Source organism: Osmia bicornis, chromosome 13 (genome assembly GCF_907164935.1).
Source record: "Osmia bicornis bicornis chromosome 13, iOsmBic2.1, whole genome shotgun sequence".
Classification (NCBI taxonomy): Eukaryota; Metazoa; Arthropoda; class Insecta; order Hymenoptera; family Megachilidae; genus Osmia; species Osmia bicornis.
The window spans coordinates 9606695-9618621 of record NC_060228.1 but is presented as its reverse complement, the minus strand read 5'-3'; the positions used below and the strand labels follow the sequence as shown (position 1 = coordinate 9618621).

General features: G+C 41.2%; 1 long non-coding RNA gene across 1 annotated transcript; it reads left to right on the top strand.

The window, feature by feature from the left end:
* Nucleotides 1-8355: 8355 nt before the first annotated feature.
* Nucleotides 8356-10290, top strand: LOC114879484. Its single transcript, XR_006830029.1, has 2 exons — nt 8356-9013; nt 9924-10290. It is a non-coding gene; the product is annotated as an uncharacterized LOC114879484 (long non-coding RNA).
* Nucleotides 10291-11927: the final 1637 nt, after the last annotated feature.

Sequence of the window (11927 nt, the reverse complement as noted above, 5' to 3'; positions counted from 1 at the left end):
CTCTTGCATGCTCCTCCACCTTCGATGGCTCCCTCCGACCAGAGTGGACCTACCTTTCACTTCTTATTTCTTTCCTTTCCTCTTTCTATTATTTCCACACCCTCTTTGTTAACCCTCGTTAACCGTCTTTGATTCTTTTTTCTTTTTCTTTCTCACTATGTATCTTCCTCACTAGCTCCTCTTCTTTTACTTCGGCGCAGTCTCCGTTTCCATTTTCTCTTTTATCTTTCTACTGTGAGAACAATGTCACTCGTATCGTTCGCGATCACTCGATCGAGAATCACGTATCTCTATTCGCTATAGATAACTAACTAACTTTGACAGTAAACGTAAAATGTCGCTTTTAGTCTTGGACGCGAGCAATGTCGCCAGATATCATCATCCTCCTCCTGCTTCCCGGCGGCGTCGTCGTCGTCGTCGTCGTCGTCGTTCTTGTCGTCCAGGTCGTCGTTGTCGTCTTCGTCGTCGTCGTCGTCGTCGTCGTCGTCGTCGCCGTCGTGGTCGCTAGGATGCGATGGATGGTGCATATAACCCTGGATGGATATACAGGAGCAGCAGAACGGCGCCCCCGCCGCGATGCCCGCCCGCTGCACACTGGAACCAACCCTGTTCTGCTCCTCTCTCTTCACCCTTCTCTACGTTACCACCACCCTCTGATACGTCTCTCCCACCGTCTCTTTTCCTCTTGTTTCTTCCTTGCAATTCTCTCAACATTGGACATCTCCTCTTCGTCCATCCTTCTTCACAGTGTCACCCTTTCTCCTCTTTCTCCTCATGCTTCACCCGATTCGTATCCCTTTTCTACTACCACTAGTACGCCTTCTCTCTCCTCGTCTATGAAACTGTTGGATTCGTTCTTTTCTCTTTCGCCATCGCGATCGTTCCTTTTTCACCCAACTAGAGTCTAGAGGATAGCACCCTTCAACCCTCTTCCGTTTCGCTCTTTCACAGCGTGCTCCCTTAGCCTTTACCTTGTTTCTCTCGAAATTCTTCCCCGTCCACGCCACCTGGTGAAGGTGGTAGAGATCGACAAGGTGGGAGAAGCTGCGCGAGTCTTTGTATTCCTGTCTTGATATACGTATACGTGTTGATATACATTCACGTTCCGAGGGAGCGCGCGCGCACAACCCTCGCTGGGCCTCCCGCTCGATATCGGAGAGTCGACTCCACGACTCTACGAGTGTATAGGTATATACCGGGTGTCGCCTCCATTATCCTTTCGTCCATAACATTTTATTTCTTCTTTCTTTTTCTATATTTTTTCACGTTCGCAACAGGACAGATTGGACTGATAATGAGGTGTAATCGATCCATCTTCGAGCTTTTAAGGATCTTATACGTAAGAAAGGATTACACGGTTTTCGGATAAAACGTATGTTGAATAATATTGCTGGACGAGAGAGCGCTGTTGTTCGATCTTTTTCAGGCCTTTGATTTGTTATTTGTATTCGTCTGTTGACCAATACCTCATGTTTTATGGAGGATATAGTGGTATGATGTTGAAAATTTTAGATGACATATCAAAGTCGTAAGTCTATTATACTAACGATCAAAGATTTCATACGACAAATGTTATCATTACCGCAACAGCATAGAAACATTGTCTGAATTCGAAAATTAACTTTACTCATTTTTCACTTTGACTGTAGGTTCTAACCGTACATTTGTACGTTACATAGTATAATATAAGGTAGATGAGAATTGCGTTTCGTTGATTGTTAAACGCGTAAACTGCCATAATATTTGCGGTGCTTCCACCATTCTGTGATAGGCTCTTTTGCCATACTCCAGTCACTATTTTTTTGAATAAATCAGTATTTTGTTAGACCGCAAAATTACGTCTCATTACTGACTTGACCGTTCCTTCTGCCTTCGCGAACGCGCAGCGAACGCGAACCACTTCTTGAGACTCGTAGGGGGAATCGTACGCTCGTACTACTCGCGTAACATTCTCCTTCGCATAAGTAGCAAAAGAAGAAACGTTACAAGGTATAGGTATTTCATTCACAATTTAGTGGAAATTTATTACTATTGTTATTATTAACCGCGTAAAAGAAAAGTTAAAAACTCTGAAGAAACTGTTGAAAGGTTCGGATAGTAAAAATGGAATTTAATAACTAATTACTTCACGTGTTAACGACGACGACGACGATTGCGATTCGAATCAAGTTGAGAAAGAATGGTGGGGGTAATACTCGTAGTCGTAGTGTCGCTCGCGATAGAGGGTAAAGAAAATGATCTAACAAGAACGATGCACATACTTTCAGCCTCGTAAGCGTTCATTTGACCGTAAGCAACATTTAAATGAAAATGCGTTTAGCATTGTCTGTCGAGAGGATTACCATGCTGGGGTAGCTGTAGCTATCGCGAGTATTCAGTGACTTACACATATCCGATTCAACGTTTCCCTACCGACGACAATAGCGAGCTTAACGCAAACTTTGTAATCAAAGGGACACACTCGAACGAAACGCGACCGCTCTGCACAATGTGTTGGCGACATTCTCTCGTTAACCGTACCAATAAGTAACATCACCTACATTCTCTCCACTAGAGATACTTCAGAAAACAGAAAAGAGAAAACAGAAAAGAGAAAAGAGAAAAGAAATCTATTCGCTTGAAAAATCTACAATTTGTAGGTACCAATAAAAAATTACGTGCAACTACATATGTATAACTAAAATCGTTATAAAGCGTGTTCGTTATGTTCAAGAAGTCTAATAGTTACAGAGCTATTAGCGAGTGACGAGGATTTCCGGAACCGGAGACTTTCGAGCTTTCGGCTCGTTTCACCTTTCCGTTTCAGCGTGGGTTCCGTTTTAGCTGTCAGCCGACACGTGAGTAGAAATTCTTGCGAAAAAAAAGAAGCCACGGCCCAATTTTAAACGAGATCCGTTCGTTTCTCTACCACCTCACTCCGTACCCCTTACCTGGCCTGGCCTGGCCTGGCCTGGCCTGGCCTGGCCTGGCCTTCTTCTGAATTTTACCGATAATTTAACGACATTGCTTCCCCTCACTGTCAACGTTTATTCTCCTTGATTTATGATTATCGCCCATTCATTCTGTGATAAACCTTCTTGTCGTCTGGAGATCCGTGCTAAACGTTGAAATCTTTTAGTCACGATGATGCGAGATGTTTTTACTTACACTCTATACATATATGTACATAATACATAATATCAACGTTTATAGCTTAAAAGAGAAACATAGGATACTCTCTTAAAATACTACGCGAGAAGATGTTGCAAGGAAAGCAATCTCCTTATCAGGAAATAACGAGCAGATAATCACGACGTCGCGTCGGGTTTGTATAATTATTCACCACCTTTAAGATTCATTAGGGAGACGCAATGATAATAATAATGACATTCGTTCGAGGTCGACTTGACTTACTCTATGTACAATATAATTAGATACGTAGAAATAATTAGAGTCAATTAGAGTGAATGAAATATAAAGAAAACTTTCCTTGGTACAGCAGTAGGATAGTGTAAATGCATAATGATGGAATTAAAAGAAACTTGTGTTTGAGAAACTCGATTCCGTCGAAAACTTGACTAGTCGCAGTTATTATTTGTTTGTACTACTTAAAATAAGGTATGATACGGTAAGTAATGATTTGATGACATAAAAATACTGTGAAATAGCATTTGTGGTATTACAAATTTGAAGGTGAAAGTTTGAAGAAAATGACTATATAAAAAACGATTTATCGATATTCTTAAGAAAAAATGTAGAATTTTTCGTTGAAACAAACAACGGGTCAACTATAATTATCTACAAGTTAGCGTTAGTATTGTCATTGTCAGGGAGATGTACATATATCGCAATTAAGTGGACGCCAAGATTGGGCGAGCAATCGGAACTTGGGTCAGAAATAGAAAAGTAAGTAAAGCCGGCAGCAATGTTAATCGAATTAACGGAGGAATCAGAAACACGAGAGACGGAGGTATTGTAGTACCCCACGTGTACACAGAAGGCGTACAAGATACCTAACCTAACCACCAAAAGAGCCTGCTAGTATTCACATATTAGATATATGTATACCAAAGCTACGCCACCCTCGAAAGTTTCGACGTCTCTCCGCTAGAAAGGTGGAACCAACCCCCATTATCGAACGTCCTGCTACCAACAGCAGTGCCGCGTCGATTCATCCCCGTGCCCCCAACGATACACCGTCGAAGAGCATCAACCAGAAAATTCGTCTTGTATCTACCCCGACGATACAAGTCTCGCTCTCGTTACGATCGATTATTTTTCTTCATTTTTCCTCATTTTTCGATTACGTAACGCTCCATGTCCTGGAAAAACCATGAAAGTTCGACCGATAACGAGTGCTGACCCAAATACGTTGCTGCCAGAAACCATCGTAAATCGTGCAGCCACGATTTAAGCTAGAAACCACCCAACTTTCATCTAACCATTCTTGTTCTTTTCAACATTTTCCACCGATTCGTTCCTACCTTTCGCTCCCTCTCTCTCCTCTCCTCTCCTCTCCTCTCCTCTCCTCCTTCCATTTCTATCGAACACTCCATCTCACACCCTTTCCATCCACAGTGGAAACTGGGAACGAAACGATCCTTTTGTTCCCTAGGGAGAAAAGAAGAAAAAGAAGAGAAAGACAGAGAGATCGTATTGGCCTTGCGCGGCTGTACGCGCGATTAGTCGAGTTTTCCAGTTCCAGATACGACGTTTTAGGCGCTGTTGGCTACGTTCCAAATTCTCGTACTTTGTGTGCACTCGCGTACTCCGTTAAAAAAAAAAAGAAAACGGTTCATCCTGGATACGCAATTGAGCCGCGTATACGCGAAAACAAACCCTTTCTTTCTTTCTGTTCACGTGGTTGGTTCTATAGAGTTCTAGATTTCTAGAGTTCTAGAGTAGCGTCAGAAAATCTAGAGTCTAGACCCTAGATAACAAGAATTGTCCGACGAATTACTACATTAATGATCGATATTATGAGATCGCTTCAAAGTTTGCATACGCTCGCGTATTATATTATAATAGCGTGTACATACGCACTCGTACATAGAAGAAGAGTGTGCGCTGGTAATGCGTAACCGATTTCGAGCGAACGAGCGCACGCGCCTCGAAATGGTCAAACGGAAAATCCTCTCTTTCGTTCGCCACCGTTCCTTCCTTTCCTAAGAAATCTCTAAGACTCGATTGCACCCTTTTCCAGGCCAACTTGAAGAGGTGCCAGCTGAATCAGACACCAAATGCAACACGTATCCATGAACAACGATATGTACGCCAGATAACAAACAGCTAAGAAGATAACAATACTTTCGAATGCCATTTGATCAAGTAGGTATAGACGGCATCTCAGCGAAACTTACAAACTTACAAACTTACAGCGTTCTTAACTGGTAATATCATCCTTTCTCTTTGCATCTCTATTCCAATCCTTCGTACTATGATTCCTCAGTGTTTCGTTTCACGATTAGCTGGTGCAAATTTCCTCGGATAAAAAGAGAATTATCGACACCGAGTATGGATCGAGCTAGTGTGTGTTACGAGCGTGGGTGTAAAATTGGCCCAGTCACACGCATGCGTCCAAGCTTGCTCCACAAAAGCTTCTTCGAGCTGTTTCTCCGTCGCGTGGCGTCGCGTGGCGTCGCGTGGCGTCGCGTGGCGTCGCGTCGAGTCGCGTCATGTCGCGTCGAACAGGTGTCGTCGTTTCATTTAGAATTTCCTAAGAAAATAATGCCAACGAACCGATTAAATCGCAATCATACTCCAAGGACAAACGTAAACGACAGTCTGTTTGTTTCCAAGGAATCCTCGGAAATTTCGTTTGCTAAAAGTTAAATGTTCGGCAAATGATCGTGGATTACGTGGGCTGGTGAATTATACAGGGTAAAGCCAAACATCTGCGGTAAGGACCCATATCCGTGTAATTTACACCGAAACGAGATACCAACGTGTACATACTCGTCGTTGTCCACCGATCGTTATTATCCTTCTCTAAACGGACTTTTATTTGTGGCAAAGATGTTGGCCAGATATGCTTCAACGCTATCCAGAATTATTTTCAATTAGAATTATTTTCTAATTATGTATTCTGATACATAGTAAGATAACAAATAGACAGAAAAGAAATTAATGTGTTTATTTGATTTATTTTAATTGCACCTTATCCCGATCCTTTGGCTGTACAAAAATCCTCCTTTTTTTTTTTTCTTTTCTACATACATATACTACATACATTTCAGTAAGAGTATCATTTTTTCATTGGCTAACCTGACGTTCAATTCTTCGCAACTATCATAATTACTACTATTGATTGCACAAAACACAAGAGCATTCAAGTTTCCTCCAAATGGTAAGTTCGTTTGACACAAGACGATTTACCATCAGTTGTAAAAATGAAAGTGAACAACGATAGTTAACGATAAATGATAAAAAAGAAACAAAAGATCTATTCTAATGAGAAATCAAATTATCCGTGAATTTCATATTATCATTGAACGATTAACGATCAACGATCAACGATCACCGTTCTAGAAATTAAATAATTATTAATTTTACTTGTTTCCTGTTCACGGAAAGAAAGTGTTGATCGGTGGTGCCATCTTCCGACGTCCAACCACCCTGATAAAAAACAACCCCTGCCAACTTGTAGCCTCGTGATAACGATTGATTCCTCGTTCTGGGAAATGGCAAGGAATCCGTGTAAATCTAGTGGAAAGACGAGTTATCGTAGGTCAGAAAGCAGTTCCTCGAATGCCACGTAGCCTCGTAGCAATAATTTCTTTGGGAGAAGCAAGAAAATACAGAGAGAAACGCAGATGGGGGAATGAGTTTAGTCGATAGACTAAAACTTACAAACTTCCTGGCTTTCCTCCTGGCTTACTGCTGTTAATTACAGGATTTATCAAATTTCTGAAATTAGTCTGAAATAAATTTCTTTCTACAACGAGTGGACGATCAATTAGAAAAAAAATACTTTTTAATTTTTTCCACCAATTCTCGGTAGATATGTAACACGGGGTTGAAGAGGATCTGACGATGAGAAGAGACTATGATAAAGACTTTATACCGCGTTTAACGAGAATTAAGGGAGAGCGAAAGGGATCGGAAGGAAAACCGAAATAAAGTTTTGAACGCGCGAAGCCACAAGGAAACGGAGCGAAAGGTGGAGGCGTTTAAAAAGAGAGTAGAAAATCTGTATTCTCGGAATGATTCATAAATAGTTTATTTTGGTAGCAGCCTCTAGCAGGGAATCGTTAGTTACGAGCCGAGGTTACCGTTTCCATGTGGCGCCGCTCGTCTTCTCGTCTTCTCGTCTTCTCGTCTTCTCTCTACAAAACCACGTGCGTGCAACAACACTACGGAGAGACAAAGATGAAAAGTAACCACGGATCAATCCTATATCCGATATTATACATTACACTTTTTCTTCTTTTTTTCCAGATGTATAACCGTTCGGTGTAAGTATAGAAGCAAAATAAAAAGCAAGAAACGGTGTTCGTTCACCGTTCCAATATCCTGTAATAAAATTTTCAAACCAACTAAGTAGGTACATACTGCGATCGGTAAAAATGGTGCTCTGATAAATGTTGATCGATAAATTTGAGAAATTCATATATGTAGAGATTTTTCAAGACTTTCAAGCAACATACATACATTGTTCGGTCACAGGGATAGGGAGAACGATATCCGGATGATAAAAAATGAATAACCATGATTCGTATAGCCAATCGGCTCTCCTCTCCTGATGTTTCTACAACGAAGCATAAGTGGAGTGGAAAATGAAGCCGAAATTCAGATAAACGTTTGAAAACGATTAAGTGGCCGCTTTATAATTCTACGCGTATATTAAACAACCGCGAACCGGTTACATATCCATAATGGTATTGAGTATTGGGAATACTTAACGATCGCGTTAACCAAATTTTCAAATGAGCCGCTTCCTACGTACCATCGATTGGTAGATGCACGAACTATGTATTGTTGGTGTGCCTAAAATCTGATTAGCTAAGAAGCTAAGAAGCAACCCGATAAAATAGGCCGCTAAGCACAGCAAGTATGTATTGTACACATACATAACATACATATGTAGACAGTTTCGCGTCAGTGTAATCGAATCAGAAGCGAGAGAAGTTAGGACAGCGCCAGCACGGAAGAGGTTCGCAACGAAAGAAACTGGAACGAGTTTAATTTGCATATCTTCCGAATGCACAAACAACTCGGTGAGCTGACACGTAACGAAATTTTATATTTCAGCTGTAATAAAGGGAGAGAGGAGGGAGAAGCCTCGTCGAAATTCTTTCGCGACAAAATATTCGCAGAGCTACGCTAAGTTTTCTAATTATACCCGAAGAAGGTTTGCTTTTCATCGTAACACGATGTAACGCTGCGCGTTAACGTGTCTCGCAACCAAGTGTTTGCACTTTGGCTTTTTCGAACAATAAGAGAACGAGAACGAGAACGAGAACGAGAACGAGAACGAGAAGAAGAAGTGACTCGCGTGTCTTTAGTGGGGAAAAGAAAAAATAAAAAAAAAAAAAAAAAACCATCAAGTATTTGTCGGCTACGGGTTGACGAACTTGAAAGATTCAGGAACGCGATAATTCTCGTCCAATGGAATAAACAGCAAGTGCTCTTTCGTTTTAAAAATAAACGGAAATCAAGTGAAAATGAAAAGTATTTCGAGCCGAAAGGGCTTTCGAGCGTAGCTAATTCGGTAAGGACGCGAATACGAAGTTGGTTCAGAGACAACTGGGAATATTCGGTCGAAACGATTCAAAGTGACGTAAATAATCGTTTGAAATGGCGCGGCGAATAAAAACCGTTTCCGTTCGAGCAAACTCGTTGCATCAGTTTGCCTTACCTTGTTCGCTTTTGCTCGCGATGCATCCCCCGAGGCGAGTCAATTTCAGAAGGAGAGAAATGAAAATATCTATTCGTCGAAACGACAAGAAAACTACGCCAAGCAGCCTGGTATACATATAAATCAACCCGTTATGTGTACATACTTACTCGCTCCTCGACGAGGACGCGACGCGACGTAAGGAGATCTGTTTGCATGACGAAAGTATCCGCGAAACCAGTCGATATTCTTGAAAATCGGTACAAGACCAACTACAACAGAAGCAATGTTCGAATAAAAAAGACGGAACGGGTGGAAGTTATCGATTCTTAAACCTTTCGAAACTTATTATAATACATCTCTCTATTATTATAGTTATCGTAACTTTGTCTTTTTACACTTGAAATCATTTTCTTGCAATTTGCAATTTGCAATTACCAATTGTTAACTGACTGATTTACTAATTGACTAATTGATTGATTGATTGATAGAACGAATATGTAGATGGCACAGGACACGGCAAAATGTCCGATCATACTAGAAATTAATAAATATTTGCGAATCACTTTGTTTCGAATACGACGTGTTAATTACGTGCCGGTACAAATGCCTCGAAACGCATTTAATGCGGCTCGTTAATTTCCCGAAAAACAGGCCGTCGCGTCGCGTCGCGTCGCGTCGCGTTGCATCAAAAGATGAATATTCGAAATGCCATGGACGATCCAGTTGTATTGTCAAATACGACACATAGGTACACGGCTCGTTTGTTCCGGTCGCTCGTGATTCGGACGAAAATTCAACGATATTCAACCGATCGCATCGGTTCGTCAATATAGAAATCGTCAATAAATGAGTGCCTAACTAACATTTTGGAAAACAACTTTACAAAGGACAAATTAATTTGGAAATATGTACTTTGTTGTAGACTTGTCTAGTGGTGAAAAGAAACGTTAGAAAAGTTGAATTTTTCAACACCGGCATAGCTTTTTGCATAATAAAACGATTACGTGGCTCGAATTCGCTTTGACGTAATTGATCTTGACGTAATATCGCGAATTTAAGCGGATAAACCAGTTTCCCGCGTTAATAGGCTCGTTTGAATCCACAGATGGGGTTCGCTGCAAACAATTTGCCTGAAATTGCCGTACGTGCGCGATTCGTGGAGATAAGCACTGGAGAGAACGGAAACGGCTCTCTTGAGGACACGACCAAGCGTCATCTCGTTGCTACCCTCGCTACCTCTTCTTCGTGTCTTACAAAAATTTCCCTCCACGTTACTTTGCACACTTGTCAACTTTTACCAAAGACCGAGGAAAAAAGAAGGTTGATCGTCTACTTTGCTTAGAAATTCTCCAATTATCATTTTTTTCGCCTTTCTTAACTCGTTCAACTTGAACGGTAACTGAAAACTAACACTTTCCTCAAACGTACACTAATTTTTAGAAACACAGAAAAATATAAAATTTTCAATTTCACATCCTGTATTTATTCTACCTACCTATCTTCTATTATTTGACAAGCAGAAAGAATGGAATACGAGCACACCGATTGATAAAGCAATCTTTACCTTTTTCTATCGTACTCTTTGCGAAGAAAAGAAAAAAAGATGATTGGACAACTTTCAACAAGTCTCTCCCACACCCTTATCGGTTTACCAGCTGCTTTTCACCGAAACAACTTGCCATCGAAGTTGCTTCCGTTGCTTCCGTTCCTTCCGTTCCGGCTGTTACGATTAACCTTGGAAACGATTACGAGCAACGGTGAAACGGGCTTTGTTTCGAGCCAGAGGGTAAGATAAACATAATTGAAAAACCGTGCGCGCAGTCCCCCTTTTTTTTCTTTCCCTCCCGGTATGTGTGTGTTCGTGTTCGGCGATTAATCTTCGAGCAAACGGGGTAGAGTGAGAACGGTTGAGGAAAACGGCATAAATTTTGGAATAGTAGAAATTCATGGACGACTTTTTCATATATAAAAAAAAGAGGAAAGTACCGTCGGTATTCGGTGTAACGCGGCTAAAAATTCCAGCTGCCTTTGAGCTCGAGATAAACGCGTCTTTCTACAAAGAGAAATCCTAAAAGTTAGCAGCATCCCTGTCTGCCGCCTAGTTTGGCTCCACCACCTACACCTACACCTACACCTACACCTACACCTCCACTGACGTTATTCGTTGGGAAAGTGGTGGAAGGAGAAAGAGAGCGCGATGAACGTAGAAATTGAGAGAAAACAGAGGAACGAAGGAAAGTAACGACTGAGAATCAACGATATAAGAAAAAAGAGAGGAAAACAATACAGGAAAATGAGATACGGAGGGATGCTGAAAGAAAAACAGAAGAGTAATGGAGAAAATGAGAGACGAGCCAACGATGAATTCGATACTAACGATAAGAATAAGGAAGGAAGAGACTTGGAATATGTAATGAAGGATTCGAGCTTCGAACATTAAACGAAAGTAAACTCTGGTATTTTTGAAATTTTAAACAGACCAAATTGACTCTCTCGAGTTGGTGAAATTCATTAAACTATACTCAACGTCTCCCTCGATACACCCCGCGATACAACTACCCCAAACGCGATATCGAATCTTTGTACACCTTCGACTAAATTGCTAAAAAAATTCACGACACAGAAAACAGTTGATCGCGTGCGTACAAAGTAGAATAGAAAGCGAAAGAAAAAAGTAAAAGCAGAAGTAGGGAGGTCTGAAGTATCAAAAATTGATCCCTCCGACAATGAGTCGTAGGAGTAATGTAGGAGTAATCGATCACCTTTATCACTTACGATTAAATTCCACTACTTTTATTTCCAATATCAAAGTAAAGAATTAAGTTTAGAAATGAATCGTTAATATCCAATTGGCGTCTGTTGGAGTGACACAATCACGTAAAGAGACAAAGACCCTAAAGTCATGAAAATTCCATTAACAATATGAAATAAGAAATAGAAGAAATTGTAAAAATAGGAGAGAAAGGTGGTGGCGGTGGGGCGGTGGGGCGGTGGTGCGGTTGCGGGGGTAGAGGAGAATCGGAATAGAAGCGAGAGGAGGGAGAGCCGGGGTCGACCCTGCGCACAGCTTCCCAAGTCCACCCCGAAGATTCAGTCGTCGTTGGTCGTC